We start from the raw sequence: 16,177 nt of genomic DNA, 5'->3' as shown, positions 1-16,177 counted from the left end.
CAGAACTTATTAGGTCCTGCCCATAACCACATTATTTATAGGTTCATGGAACCAGGTAAATGATTAATAGGCCATCATTTAGACCGGTTTCAATCTGTCTTCCGACCGCATCGTTCAACCGAAACTGCCCTAACTAAAGTTACCAATGACCTACTAACTGGCAAAGCGATGCTACTCTGGCCTCATCCTCCTAGACCTGTCCATTGCCTTTGACTACTGCAACCTCCTGCTCTGTGGCCTCCATTCTAACACTCTCGCACCTCTACAATATATCCTAAACTCTGCTGTACGACTAATCCACCTGTCCCCCTGCTATTCTCTGGCCTTTCTGACAATCCCTTCACTGGCTTCCCACTGCCCAAAGACTCAGTTTCAAAACCCTAAACATGACATACAAAGCCATCCACAACCTGTCTCATCCATACATCTGTGACCTAGTCTGCCAGTACTTACCAGTACGCAACCTCCGATCTTCACAAGATCTCCTTCTCTACTTCTCACTTATCTCCTCTTCCCACAAACGCATGAAAGATTTGTCCTGTGCCTCCCCCATACTTTAGTACTCTGCCTCAGCATATCACTCTTGCCTACCGTGGAAATGTTCAAAAGGAACCTGAAGACGCACCTCTACCAACAAGCCTACAACCTGCAGTAACTCTCAGTCCACTATATCGCTGCATGACCAGCTTTACCCTCTCCTACTGTATCCTCACCCATCCCTTGTAGACTGTGAACCCTCGCGGGCAGGGTTACCTCTCCTCTTGTACCTGTCGGTGCCTTTGATTGTTCATGATTATTGTACTTGTCTATGTCTGCCCCTATTCACATATAAAGCATCATGGAATAAAAGGCGCCATAATAATACATAATAATTTTACAGCAAAACTGACCTGGCAATATCATGCTGAAGGTCAGTATGGTTACGGAGATACTAAACATGCATAGTTATTATATTTAAGTGGTGAAAAAACTTCACGAATTTGTAAAGAAAAAAACATTGCAAAGAAAAGAAATATGTGTGGCTTTTTTATTTCTTTATTTTTAGTGGGGGGAAAAGTGGGGTGATTTGAACTTTTTATATATTATTTTTTACTTCAGATTTTTTAAAAAAAAATTATTTTTACCTTCCACTGTGTTTGTTAGTCTCTATAGCGGACTTTAACCTGGTATTATCTGATCACTTATGCTATACAAAGCAATCCTACAGTACTGCTCTGTATATGAAAACAACAGTCTCTTATCAATGCCAGCGATGGGCTGACTTTCACAGCAGTACTCTTATGACAGGCACAGGGGTCTTCAGCAGACCCAAGCTGTCACAGCAACCCATCGGTGTCCCGCAATCACATCACAGTGCGCATGATCCCGAGTACCCGAGGCGCCCAATTAAGCGCACTAAACTGATGACGGGTGTAAGCTTCCCGGCTTCAGTGAGTTACAGTGCGTATGACTGGAAGTTCTGAGGACTCCAGATCATGCCCAGTGCACATCCATCCTCCGCCGGCTGCCATGAATAGTGAGGTATGTGCGGCGTCGCTGCATATTCATTAGCATATTACTACGCCCACAGGGGTGTGCTAGCATGCTATGTTGGCCGACTAGCTAAGTGGAGAACCGCCCTTGGGATTAGTCCCTGCACTCATTAGCATAAGATAAAAGATCTTTGGAAATACTTTTCTAAAGATCTCTTTATCTATGCTACTGGATACAGGGACAGATAGGCAGGGAATAGCAATATGCACCTGTGGCGCCCCTGAGGCTTCAGTCATAGAGTCCGGAGTCGTGATTTAAGTCAGGCCCCACTATGGACCAGCAGCACCTGCATACGGGACAGGAGTTAATTTTTCAAGAGCCGGGGTCCCCAAGTAGCTTAAGACCACATGGATCCAGGAAGGGCCTACTGTCCACTGTACCGGTTCTGACCTCCAATGGATCCGGGATCGACTGAGGGCCAATCACGTCGGTGACCAGTATCTAGAACCGTGAGGAACGAAACCTTGAAACCACTGAAACTGTGTCCATCTGTTCTTGCCGTCGCCATCGCCCCACGCTTCGGTGCCAATGGCCACTACTCAACTCATCATCCTCCCCAGGGCCCACTCCACCTATGGGGAGCAGAACCATCTTAGCTGCTACAACCATTTGCCCCAGAGGACAGCGACAGCAGCGGCAGCTAATCCTTGGTCGCGTACCGCAGGTGGCATCAGAAGACAAACTATCCCCATCATCCCATTCTCTATCCTCCTCCCTTTTATTGTACACCTCGGGGCCACGAAAGCGGGCAAGGGCCACCCGTGACATCCCCCTGACCCAACATCACGGCCCAATGACAAGTAAGTATTCAACCCCTTGCCCTGTGGGTGCTCTTGTAGGGGTATATGGCTAATCTTGACACAAGGAGATGGCCACCTAGAGGGCGGAGCCAGACCAGAGAGACTAGACAACCTGGTGAGAGGGGACAACAGGCAGAGAAGCAGTAGAAGTGAAAGTGGAAAGAGGTGCCTGAGAGCTGGGTCATTGTAATGGTGACCCAGGGGCACAGAAGAGTGGTCGCCAGGGCGGGTACACCCAAGTACTGCTGGGACCAGAGCATGCATGGGGCACAGGGCCCTAGGTCAGGCGACAGGTTCAGACAGCCTGGCAAATACCTGCACAGTGAGGAGACCTTCACAGACCTCACTGACCCACAAATTCGGGAGCACCAGCAGTAAAGCAAGGATCAGGGTTTGGGACACAGACCAGCCCTAAAGGGTCCACAGTGCCCGCCGTACGAACAAGGAAGCCTCCAACGCTCCACGCTATGGGACCAAACCACACTGAGAGTGCTGGGTACAGAGCAACCGAGTCATCAACTGGCACTGCAACTACAGGGACCTAAACCAGACGTCCGAGGGTCAAGAGTGAGTAGAGACTGTTAATTACCACCCATGGTGTGGTTATTACTCCATCATGCATCTCCTGGGCTCAGCCCTACCTGTGGAGAGTCTACCACCATAGCTGCCATAACCACCAGCCCTAGGAGTTACCAATCCAGCAGCGGCGGTTCCCCCATATTAACCGCAACCCGCAGGTGGCATCACACAAATGACTTTATTCTCTCCTGTAAATACTCCCCATTAAAAAGCACCCAGGGCACGAGACCGGGCAGTAGCCACCAAAGTGACATTCCCCAGTGATACATTGCCCGGGACCGAGTACCTCCTTCCCTGGGCGACACACTACAACTTGGCGTCACAAACAGAATAACGTGCCCAGGCTAAGCGGGTACTGTGCGCCTTACAGACTAAATGCTTAAGGACTGTTTAATTAAAAAGTTTGTACACAGTGGCCATTGAAGTACAACAAGCAGTTGGGGAATGCCCGCCCTTTGTGGATTGGCGGGGACAGTGGTGTGAAAGTCGAAGCCCGCCCCCTCCCATGCAAGGGGAAGGAAGAAACAAAATTAACACAAGAGGAGTTGGATTGCGGAGCCTAAGTTGTGTGGATGTATCGGGACCACATGAGGCGCAGGGTGTCAAACATGACAAACCCTGGCCATCACAGGGCAACACTGGTGCACCCTCTTTTCTGGAGTGCCAGAGAGATGGAGGCGAAGGTGGCTCAGATGAGTCAGCCGCTGCGGAGGGTGCAGATGGATGCCATCCATGATTGGGAGGCGTCCATGATGTGGATGGTGGGAGCCATGCGGGCCCACGAAGAATGGGAGCTGCCAATCCTGGAGGAGGAAGAACCTGTGAGGGATGAAGCAGGGATCCTGGTCACGCCCGCCATCAGTGACATCCTCCAGGCCTCACCAAGCTGTCAGCCACCCCCGGTCGCATATCCACCTGTCCTGGCCTCAGACCAGACCAGAGGCAAAGAAGCCGCCAACCCCCAGGCAGCCAAAGACCCGGACCAGACCACTGACCCCCAGGCAGCTGAAGACCCGGCTACCAGCCACCCCCAGGCAGCTGAAGACCAGGCCACCGACCCCCAGGCAGCTGAAAACTCGGCTACCGACCCCCAGGCAGCCAATGTACCAGCCAACTGTGTACAGACAGTGGAGGATCTAGCGGCCCTTAATCTGGCCTTCTCTGACTTGGAGCCAGGGCCTGGGACTCAGACCGGTGAGCTGAAAGGTGCTCTCCTGGGAATAACCTGGGAGGAGTGCCATGCTGTCCTAGGTTCCCCTCCGCCATGCCAAGCGGTGTGGGGTTCAACTCGTGGACTGTGTGCCAGACCACTATTGCCCAGCTGGCTGCCTAGGACCGGCAGCGCCAGACCCAGATGGTGGAAACAGAGACCCGTAACCTGGCAGCTAAACAGTGGCTCTGGAAGGCCAACCCATTGGTCTGGGGAACGCTACGGGTGGACATCGTCACCCAATTTGACTTGGAGCGGGGGTGGTGGTTCATCTCAGAGGAGGGACTGGCCAAGGAGGTCTTCGTGTCCCACCGAGATGTGCAGTCCTGCCTCCGTAATGGTTATCCAAGACGGAACTTGCATCCTAGGGACAAGGTGACATACACCCGGCACAAGGGAGAGCGGAGCTGGTAGGCCCTGGACGTGGGACTGTGTCACCTGGAGGCGGCTGCTGCAGCACCGGAACCCACTGCAGAGGTACGTCCTGACCCATTTCCTGCTTCCCTCCAAAAATTTTGTACACTCGGGAAACAGGACAAATGTACCCAGACCTTGACAACTCTCTGAGACCGGCCGGTCGTGAGTTAGCTTACCCCCAGTAACTGTGCTTCATCTGCTTTTATTTTTGTTCGGTTGATTTTTTGCGTTTGATGGCCAACCGGGCCACGGAACTGTGAATGGTCGAAACTGAATTGTAGATAGTTGCACCTGTTGTGCACCCCACCAGAATTAAGGTGACTCGTGATCCTACAGTACTGAAGAGGATGTCTATTAGTCAGGAGCGGTGCACTGACGGGTGGCACAAAAGGACTCCGTCGTTTTTTATCCTTTTATCGTGTCATAGTAAGAATTGTTTATGTATTTGATATTTCAACAGGTTTTATAATGATGATGATTTTTTTTTACTGCTGATAACCAGTACATGAAAAAAAAAATAATGCTTTGACTACCATGTTGAAACATTGAACTATGCAGTTAACATGTTTGAAACGTTAATGTGATAGCTCCTCCCATAAAGGGAAAAATGTTTACCTGTTTATTGCATACTAAAAAAATTGCGGTGTACGAACTTTAAAGCACATATTCTCAATATATGAGCCATTTAGAATGAGCATGGGGTCAGCCAAGATGAGGCTGAGCCTGTGTCTGCACTACTCGAATACAATTCAAGAAGCAGGAGAACCAGGAGTATACAGTTAGGTCCATAAATATTTGGACAGTGACACAATTTTCGCGAGTTGGGCTCTGCATGCCACCACATTGGATTTGAAATGAAACCTCTACAACAGAATTCAAGTGCAGATTGTAACGTTTAATTTGAAGGTTTGAACAAAAATATCTGATAGAAATTGTAGGAATTGTACACATTTCTTTACAAACACTCCACATTTTAGGAGGTCAAAAGTAGAGTTGAGCGCGGTTCGTGGTTCGTGGTTCTCCAGTTCGCGGCTCGAGTGATTTTGGGGGCTGTTCTAGATCGAACTAGAACTCGAGCTTTTTTGCAAAACCTCGATAGTTCTAGATACGTTCGAGAACGGTTATAGCAGCAAAAATAACAGCTAATTCCTAGCTGGCTTTCCGCTGTAATAGTGTAAGTCACTCTGTGACTCACACTATTATGACATTTCAGTGTATAGTGTGCGGGAACAGTGCATTCAGATCACTGCTGTATGTATAATGGCGATCGCCATTTTTTTTTTTTTTCCTTGTCTTCCTTCCCTAAGCGCGCGTGTGTAGTGGGGAGGGCCAGCATGTCAGCCAATCCCAGACACACACACAGCTAAGTGGACTTTTAGCCAGAGAAGCAATGGCATGTGTGATAGGATGTCCATGTCACATGTCCCTGCATTATAAAAACGAGTATCTGCCCGTCTGGACGCCATTATCTCTTCTGCGTCCTTGGTGTCAGACATCACTGGCGCAGCTCCTATCGCCGATACAGCTGTATACACTACATACACAGCGCTGGACAGCTTAGGGATAGCACTTTCTATCAGTCCTTTTAAGGGCTCATACCGGCAGGGTCAGAGCCATAGGTGACAGGTCCTGAAAACAGAGTTTAACAGCTACACAAGATGACAGCGTCTGTGTAGCTAAGGTCAGGGATTTCCTCGCTGCATTTCCCCATTAGGAGGGATAGAAAGGCAGGCTTCCTTTCCTCTACCCAGAGACCCACAACCCTGCCACTGTACCCTCCTGTCCTCTGCACACTACAACTCATTGTTACTAAGCCATTATACTAGCAAACACTGAGTGAACTTAGTGGCATCCTAAACGTGGCTATTGGACTTCTGTATAGTCCCAGTAGTGCAAAGATATTTGCAGCACGTCTGCCTGCATTGCACACTCAAACTCATTATAACTAAGCCATTATACTAGCAAACACTGAGTGAACTTAGTGGCATCCTAAACGTGGCTATTGGACTTCTGTATAGTCCCAGTAGTGCAAAGATATTTGCAGCACGTCTGCCTGCATTACACACTCAAACTCATTATAACTAAGCCATTATACTAGCAAACACTGAGTGAACCTAGTGGCATCCTAAACGTGGCTATTGGACTTCTGTATAGTCCCAGTAGTGCAAAGATATTTGCAGCACGTCTGCCTGCATTGCACACTCAAACTCATTATAACTAAGCCATTATACCAGCAAACACTGAGTGAACTTAGTGGCATCCTAAACGTGGCTATTGGACTTCTGTATAGTCCCAGTAGTGCAAAGATATTTGCAGCACGTCTGCCTGCATTGCACACTCAAACTCATTATAACTAAGCCATTATACTAGCAAACACTGAGTGAACCTAGTGGCATCCTAAACGTGGCTATTGGACTTCTGTATAGTCCCAGTAGTGCAAAGATATTTGCAGCACGTCTGCCTGCATTGCACACTCAATCTCATTATAACTAAGCCATTATACTAGCAAACACTGAGTGAACTTAGTGGCATCCTAAACGTGGCTATTGGACTTCTGTATAGTCCCAGTAGTGCAAAGATATTTGCAGCACGTCTGCCTGCATTGCACACTCAAACTCATTATAACTAAGCCATTATACTAGCAAACACTGAGTGAACTTAGTGGCATCCTAAACGTGGCTATTGGACTTCTGTATAGTCCCAGTAGTGCAAAGATATATGCAGCACGTCTGCCTGCATTGCACACTCAAACTCATTATAACTAAGCCATTATACTAGCAAACACTGAGTGAACCTAGTGGCATCCTAAACGTGGCTATTGGACTTCTGTATAGTCCCAGTAGTGCAAAGATATTTGCAGCACGTCTGCCTGCATTGCACACTCAATCTCATTATAACTAAGCCATTATACTAGCAAACACTGAGTGAACTTAGTGGCATCCTAAACGTGGCTATTGGACTTCTGTATAGTCCCAGTAGTGCAAAGATATTTGCAGCACGTCTGCCTGCATTGCACACTCAAACTCATTATAACTAAGCCATTATACTAGCAATTTATGCTGCCAGTTTAAGGGCCATAGTTGCATTGTCAGGGATATTTATTCTTTATTATTCTGCTGTTAATAAAGCTAGACCACCGCTGCAATCTACACCACCTCTCAATTTTTAGTACCACATTTTCAGTGCACAATCTTGTTGCAATCAACATGAGTGGCAAAATGACAGATGCTGGTGGAAAGGGGAAGAGACGTGGTGGAAAAGGAAAAAAATGGTTTGTCCGTGGGGAAGGTGGCAAAGCTCCATTATCATCTGCTGAAGATAGACCATCTACCAGCAAAAGTAAGATGTCTACTACTTACCGTGGACAATCCGATGTGCTCCCTTTTTTACGGACACGAACAACAGGAACAAAGGTAGATGATGGCCAAAAAAGGAAAATGCTTGAATGGATCTCAAGTGGTCCAACAAGTGCCCTCTCAGCCACTTCAAGTACCGCATCCAAAAAACACCAGTCCTCTGAGTTGTCATCCCTATCAAACTTGCTTTCTCCCAGCTCTGAAGTCTCCATCAGCCCTGCACAGTATGGTGGAACTGAGATGGCTGAGTCTGCAGAGCTGTTCAGTCACACTATAGCCTGGGAATCAGAGGTCTGCTCCCAAGCTACAGTGAGTACAGACCAGGAAATGGTCTGCAGTGATGCCCAGAACCTTTGTGACTCTGATTCAGGCCGTGAGGACCAAGTTTCTGAGCATAATGTTGACCCTTTGTCACAAACTGTAACACCTGTGGTTATAGACAATGAGGAACATACTGATGACGATGAGACGCAGATACCAGATTGGGATGACAACTTAAATATTCGGTCAGGGCAAGAATAGGCTCGGTCTGAGGGGGAGGGGAGTGCAAACACAACAATTGATGATGAAGTTCTAGATCCCATCTACTGTCAACCCCCAGTCAGGCACTCGAGGAGGTCAACAGAGGCGGTGGAGGAGGATGCAACCGACGACGAAGTTACCTTGCGCCTTCCTGGACAGAGTCGGAGCACTGGTAGCATCATCAGCCACCACTCTGCCTCTGAGCACTAGCCGGGGGGCTCAGCAGGTCGCATGCCCTCTAAGCCTTGCCTAGCCTGGTCCTTTTTTGACATAGAAAAAGATCGCCCAAATTATGTGATGTGTAAAATTTGTCGTGATTCTGTTAGTAGAGGTCAAAACCTCAGCAGTTTGACAACTTCTTCCATGAATCGTCACATGAATAAATATCATAGGTCCCAGTGGGAAGTTCACCGTGCTGCAATGCAGCCTAGCGGAGCGAACCATCCACGGCCTGCCCCTTCCAGTTCATCCGCGCGCTCTTCATCTTCTAGGACTGTGGGGACAGCTGTCACACCTGGTTTTCCACGCACAACTTCCACCACTGTAACCGCAACAGGCAGTTTGCTTGGTAGGTCGTCAGTTGGTTTGGAAGGGGAAACAAGTGAGTGTGTACAGCTCTCTCAGACATCGATAGCACCAACGTTGGATGAAGGCAACATCATGTCTCCGCCTGCACTTTCCTCACAAATCTGCATTTTTCCAGGGACACCCTACTCAACACCGTCTACACACAGCAGCCAGATCTCTGTCCCTCAGATGTGGTCAAATAAAAGGCCATTTCCTGCGACCCATGACAAAGCTAAGAGGTTGACTCTATCCCTCTGTAAGCTCTTGGCTACCGAAATGCTGTCTTTCCACCTAGTGGACACACAGGATTTTAGAGACCTTATGTCTGTCGCTGTGTCCCAGTACCAGATGCCTAGTCGCCACTACTTCTCTAAGAAAGGTGTGCCCACGCTACACCAGCATGTCGCACACAACATCACCGCTTCCTTCAGAAACTCTGTGTGTGAACGGGTGCATTTCACCACCGATACTTGGACCAGTAAGCATGGACAGGAACGTTACATGTCGCTGACTGGGCACTGGGTAACTATGGTGATAGATGGTGAAGGGTCTGCTGCACAAGTCTTGCCGTCCCCACGACTTGTGTGTCAATCCTCTGTCTGTCCAAGTTCCACCACTGCTTCTGCCTCCTCCACCTCATCTGGGTCCTCCACCTCCGCCCCAAGCCTGCCTGGTCAGGCCACCAGCGTTCTCACTGCGCAGAAGGAATCACGCACCCCTAATTACTATGCTGGCAGCAGAGCGCAACGGCATCAGGCGGTCTTTAGCTTGACATGTCTTGGTAATAGGAGTCACACAGCTGAGGAGTTGTGGTCAGCTCTGCGGTCCGAGTTTAATAAATGGTTGTCTCCACTCAACCTGCAGACTGGTAAGGCCGTGTGCGACAATGCTGCAAACCTGGGTGCGGCCCTTCGCCTGGGCAAGGTGACACACGTGCCTTGTATGGCTCACGTGTTGAACCTTGTTGTCCAGCAATTTTTAACACACTATCCCGGCCTAGATGGCCTTCTGAACAGGGCACGAAAACTGTCTGCTCACTTCCGCCGTTCAACCGCCGCAGCTGAGCGACTTGCATCGCTCCAGAAGTCTTTCGGCCTGCCGGTTCATCGCCTGAAATGCGATGTGGCGACACGCTGGAATTCGACTCTCCACATGTTACAGCGACTGTGGCAGCACCGCCGAGCCCTGGTGCAATACGTCATGACGTATAGCCTGGGCCAACGAGATGCAGAGGTGGGGCAGATCACCCTGATGGAGTGGTCTCAGATCAAGGACCTATGCACCCTTCTGCACAGTTTCGACATGGCGACGAATATGTTTATCGCTGACAATGCCATTATCAGCATGACAATTCCAGTCATTTACATGCTGGAACACACGCTAAACACTATTTGGAGTCAGGGGGTGGGACAACAGGAAGGGGAGGAACTAAAGGAGGATTCATATGTGCAAGGGACAACAACATCACCAAGGTCCAGACGTTCATCATCACCAACGCAGCAGGCATGGGGGACAGGGATCAACAAGGGCGCATAGTAGCAGGCGAAATGTTGAGGAAGGTGCAGGAGAACATGAAGAAATGGAGGACGAACTGTCCATGGACATGGAAGACTCAGCGGATGAGGGAGACCTTGGTCAAATTTCAGTTGAAAGAGGTTGGGGGGAGATGTCAGAGGAAGAAAGAACGGGTAGCACCTCTATGCCACAAACACAGCGTGGACTTGGTCCGCATGGCTGCGCAAGACACATGAGTGCCTTCTTGTTGCACTACCTCCAACATGACCCTCGTATTGTCAAAATTAGAAGTGATGATGACTACTGGATTGCCACACTATTAGATCCCCGGTACAAGTCCAAATTTTGTGACATAATTCCAGCCATAGAAAGGGACGCACGTATGCAGGAGTATCAGCAGAAGCTGTTACTCGATCTTAGCTCGGCTTTTCCACCAAACAACCGTGCAGGTGCAGGGAGTGAATCTCCCAGTTGTAACTTGACAAACATGGGACGGTCTCGTCATCTTCAACAGTCTACCCGTACCAGTAGGACTGTATCTGGTACTGGTAACAGCAATTTTATGGAATCTTTTCATAATTTTTTTTAGACCCTCCTTTGCAAGGCCACCAGAGACAACAAGTCTGACACATAGTAAACGACTGGAGAGGATGATACAGGAGTATCTCCAAATGAACATCGATGCCATGACTTTGCAAATGGAGCCTTGCTCATTTTGGGCTTCAAATCTAGAAATATGGCCAGAGCTCTCCAGTTACGCCTTGGAGATTTTGTCGTGTCCAGCTGCCAGCGTTGTCTCTGAACGTGTCTTCAGTGCTGCTGGGTGTGTGCTGACAGATAAGCGCACGCGTCTGTCCAGTGACAATGTGGACAGACTAACGTTCATCAAAATGAACAAGTCATGTATCCACCAGGAATTTACTACCCCTGTGTCATCCTGGGGAGAGTAAATGCTTGTGGATTTTGAATGTGCTTGATGCAAATCTAGCTGTGAAGTGTACAACTAGGGCACAAGTGCTGCCACTGAATGGGTGGGTGTGTGTGGGGCACAATTTTTGGAAAAAAAAGGAGACTCCGCTTGGAGTAATCCTTGCTTGCTGTGTTTTTTAAAAATGATCCAAGATGAACAGAGCTGGGATCAGGAAAGACTTTGCTACCTACCCCGGTGTCATCCTGGGGACGGTTAAGTATGGCGTATTTTTGAATGTGCTTGATGCAAATCTAGCTGTGAAGTGTACAACTAGGGCACAAGTGCTGCCACTGAATGGGTGGGTGTGTGTGGGGCACAATTTTTGGAAAAAAAGGGAGACTCCGCTTGGAGTAACCCTTGCTTGCTGTGTTTTTTAAAAATGATCCAAGATGAACAGAGCTGGGATCAGGAAAGACTTTTCTACCTACCCCGGTGTCATCCTGGGGATGGTTAAGTATGGCGTATTTTTGAATGTGCTTGATGCAAATCTAGCTGTGAAGTGTACAACTAGGGCACAAGTGCTGCCACTGAATGGGTGGGTGTGTGTGGGGCACAATTTTTGGAAAAAAAGGGAGACTCCGCTTGGAGTAACCCTTGCTTGCTGTGTTTTTTAAAAATGATCCAAGATGAACAGAGCTGGGATCAGGAAAGACTTTGCTACCTACCCCGGTGTCATCCTGGGGACGGTTAAGTATGGCATATTTTTGAATGTGCTTGATGCAAATCTAGCTGTGCAGTGTACAACTAGGGCACAAGTGCTGCCACTGAATGGGTGGGTGTGTGTGTGGCACAATTTTTGGAAAAAAAGGGAGACTCCGCTTGGAGTAACCCTTGCTTACATTGTTTTTAAAAGAAGCCAAGATGAACAAGTCATGGTTCAGCAAAGACTTTGCTACCTACCCCGGTGTCATTATAAGGACGGTTAAGTATGGCATATTTTTGAATGTGCTTGATGCAAATCTAGCTGTGACGTGTACAACTAGGGTACAAGTGCTGCCACTGAATGGGTGGGTGTGTGTGGGGCACAATTTTTGGAAAAAAAGGGAGACTCCGCTTGGAGTAACCCTTGCTTACATTGTTTTTAAAAGAAGCCAAGATGAACAAGTCATGGTTCAGCAAAGACTTTGCTACCTACCCCGGTGTCATTATAAGGACGGTTAAGTATGGTGTATTTTTGAATGTGCTTGATGCAAATCTAGCTGTGAAGTGTACAATTGGGGCACAAGTGCTGCCACTGAAGGGGTGTCTGTGTGGCCCAATTTTTGGAAAAAAGGGAGACTCCGCTTGGAGTCACCTTGCAGTGTTTTACATGATTTTAGAAGGGCATGCCATGCCTATATCTGTGTCTCGTCCTCTTTTTCCTCGTAACGCTGTTTTGTTTTCACATGAGAATTTGTCCTTGTCACTTTCCCATGTGTTTGTGTTGTGTTGTGAGTTGTTTGTCACCTTTTGGACACCTTTGAGGGTGTTTTCTAGGTGTTTTTATGTGTTTGTGATTGCCTGCCATTGTTTCCTATGCAGTTCGAGTTCGGTTCGTCGAACGTTCGACGAACCGAACTCGAACGGGAGCTCCGTTCGGCGAACCGACCTCGAGCCGAACCGCGACCGGTTCACTCATCTCTAGTCAAAAGTAATTGGACAAATAAACCAAACCCAAACAAAATAATTTTATTTTCAATATTTTGTTGCGAGTCCTTTGGAGGCAATCACTGCCTTAAGTCTGGAACCCATGGACATCACCAAACGCTGGGTTTCCTCCTTCTTAATGCTTTGCCAGGCCTTTACAGCCGCAGCCTTCAGGTCTTGCTTGTTTGTGGGTCTTTCAGTCTTAAGTCTGGATTTGAGCAAGTGAAATGCATGCTCAATTGGGTTAAGATCTGGTGATTGACTTGGCCATTGCAGAATGTTCCACTTTTTTGCACTCATGAACTCCTGGGTTGCTTTGGCTGTATGCTTGGGGTCATTGTCCATCTGTACTATGAAGCGCCGTCCAATCAACTTTGCGGCATTTGGCTGAATCTGGGCTGAAAGGATATCCCTGTACACTTAAGAATTCATCCGGCTACTCTTGTCTGCTGTTATGTCATCAATAAACACAAGTGACCCAGTGCCATTGAAAGCCATGCATGCCCATGCCATCACGTTGCCTCCACCATGTTTTACAGAGGATGTGGTGTGCCTTGGATCATGTGCCGTTCCCTTTCTTCTCCAAACTTTTTTCTTCCCATCATTCTGGTACAGGTTGATCTTTTTCTCATCTGTCCATAGAATACTTTTCCAGAACTGAGCTGGCTTCATGAGGTGTTTTTCAGCAAATTTAACTCTGGCCTGTCTATTTTTGGAATTGATGAATGGTTTGCATCTAGATGTGAACCCTTTGTATTTACTTTCATGGAGTCTTCTCTTTACTGTTGACTTAGAGACAGATACACCTACTTCACTGAGAGTGTTCTGGACTTCAGTTGATGTTGTGAACGGGTTCTTCTTCACCAAAGAAAGTATGCGGCAATCATCCACCACTGTTGTCATCCGTGGACGCCCAGGCCTTTTTGAGTTCCCAAGCTCACCAGTCAATTCCTTTTTTCTCAGAATGTACCCGACTGTTGATTTTGCTACTCCAAGCATGTCTGCTATCTCTCTGATGGATATTTTCTTTTTTTTCAGCCTCAGGATGTTCTGCTTCACCTCAATTGAGAGTTCCTTAGACCGCATGTTGTCTGGTCACAGCAACAGCTTCCAAATGCAAAACCACACACCTGTAATCAACCCCAGACCTTTTAACTACTTCATTGATTACAGGTTAACGAGGGAGACGCTGTTACGGTTGCTGCGAGCACTGGAGACTATGTCTAGATTTCTTGCTACTGCACATGTGCGAGCGCTGGAGACTAAGTCCAGATTTCTTGCTACTGCACATGTGCGAGCGCTGGAGACTAAGTCCAGATTTCTTGCTACTGCACATGTGCGAGCGCTGGAGACTAAGTCCAGATTTCTTGCTACTGCACATGTGCGAGCGCCGGAGACTAAGTCCAATCTTGGAGCCATTGCACATGTGCGGGTGACATCATCGCTGACACGAGGTCACATGTCTCTGACACCTTCTATGCCGATTGGTCGCTGGTCATGTGCTTGTGACGTCTTGCTCGGTGATAGGCCAGCATGACGTCACTCCTGTCGTTCTGGCAGCGGATTGGCTCTGGTGTCCTCCAACTTGGATGAGGCACAGAGTCTATATAAGACCCTGACACACGCCGCATGGTGCTCAGTCCTCTTGGTTCATGCATATGAGTAGACGCTCTGTGCGCGTTCCTCTAGGCATTCCTCTGTCTATGCTAGGTGAGCGCTACCGGCAGGGTAGCGTTCTTATACCTTACAGCTTCGGCTGCTGTCCGTATCCTTACCTCTTAGGGGAGCGGACATAGGCAGGTGCCTGAGGCACATGGTCTGGCTGGGCCTTGTGATTCTACTCGTAGGTGGACGTTGCCGCTAGGGTAACGTTCCTTATACTGCGTCTGGCAGTTGTTCGTATCCTCGCACACTAGGGGAGCGAACAGAGGTAGGAGCTTTGTGCGGCTTACGCTGCTGTTCGTCTCTTTTGCACCACTAGAAGAGCGGACCTAGGCAGGTGCCATATCTAGTGGTTCGTGTCCTCGCACACTAGTGGAGCGAACGCAGGTAGGAGCTTTGTGCGGCTTACGCTGCTGTTCGTCTCTTTTGCACCACTAGAAGAGCGGACCTAGGTAGGTGCCATTTCGCACACATTGCCTTTGTCTCTGTGATTGTTAACAGAGATCATTCCACACACCCTCCAAGTAAGGGAGGAATTGCTTTACTTACTTATTATATTCTTCTGTGAGTTAACAGAGGTATTGCACTCTGCCATAGTCTGCAGCAAAGTCTTTGCACGGTGGACCCTGACTGTCTGATACTCCTTTCAGTTATTATCAGACAGCCCCCCGTAACATTAGGACTGAGCCAAGGGTCTGGCAGTTATGGCAGAATATCAGCAGTTACACCGTTACATACAAGTACTTGAGTCACGGCTCAAGAGTATAGAGGATAAACCTCAGACCATGGTGACATCTGCACATGATCCTCGACTTGCTCTGCCAAACAGATATTCTGGCGATGCCAGATCATGTCGTGGTTTCATTAGTCAGTGTCAGATACACCTAGAGGTTAACTCTTCTCGCTTCTCTACGGAGAGGTCCAGAGTAGGCTTTATCATCTCCTTACTTCAGGACAAAGCCTTAGAATGGGCGACTCCCCTATGGGAGCGCTCTGATGTGGTTACTCTGAGACATCAAGACTTTCTTGATGCTCTTAAGGCGGTATTCATGGGTCCGCAGGTTACCCATGATGCGGCCCTGAGACTGTTAGATCTATCTCAGGGTTCGTTATCCACTAGTTCTTATGCCATTGCTTTTAGAACTCTGGTGGCAGAACTAGATTGGCCAGAGAAGGTGTTGATTCCTATCTTCTGGAGAGGGTTGGCAGGCTATGTCAAGGATGCCCTTGCTACTCGTGAGGTCCCTGCTTCTCTGGAGGACTTGATCACAGTAGCAACGAGGATCGATGTACGCCATAAGGAACGTAGACTCGAGGTCTCTTCCTCACGCCCTAAGCATCGGGCTATTCCAGTTGTTGAGGGTCCACTACCATCTTCCTCAGCATCTGAAACATCTCCCACTCCTATGGAGTTAGGTCA

General features: G+C 48.3%; 1 protein-coding gene across 1 annotated transcript in view; it reads right to left on the bottom strand.

Annotated features, from left to right (window-relative positions):
* SUGCT (succinyl-CoA:glutarate-CoA transferase) overlaps positions 1 to 16,177 on the bottom strand; it is a 1,764,969-nt gene that overhangs the window by 1,418,760 nt on the left and 330,032 nt on the right. The window lies entirely within an intron of this gene.

This window comes from Anomaloglossus baeobatrachus, chromosome 6, assembly GCF_048569485.1.
Source record: "Anomaloglossus baeobatrachus isolate aAnoBae1 chromosome 6, aAnoBae1.hap1, whole genome shotgun sequence".
In the NCBI taxonomy this organism is placed as follows: Eukaryota; Metazoa; Chordata; class Amphibia; order Anura; family Aromobatidae; genus Anomaloglossus; species Anomaloglossus baeobatrachus.
Note: the sequence above shows the minus strand (reverse complement) of the source record. Positions and strands in the feature narration are given on the sequence as shown.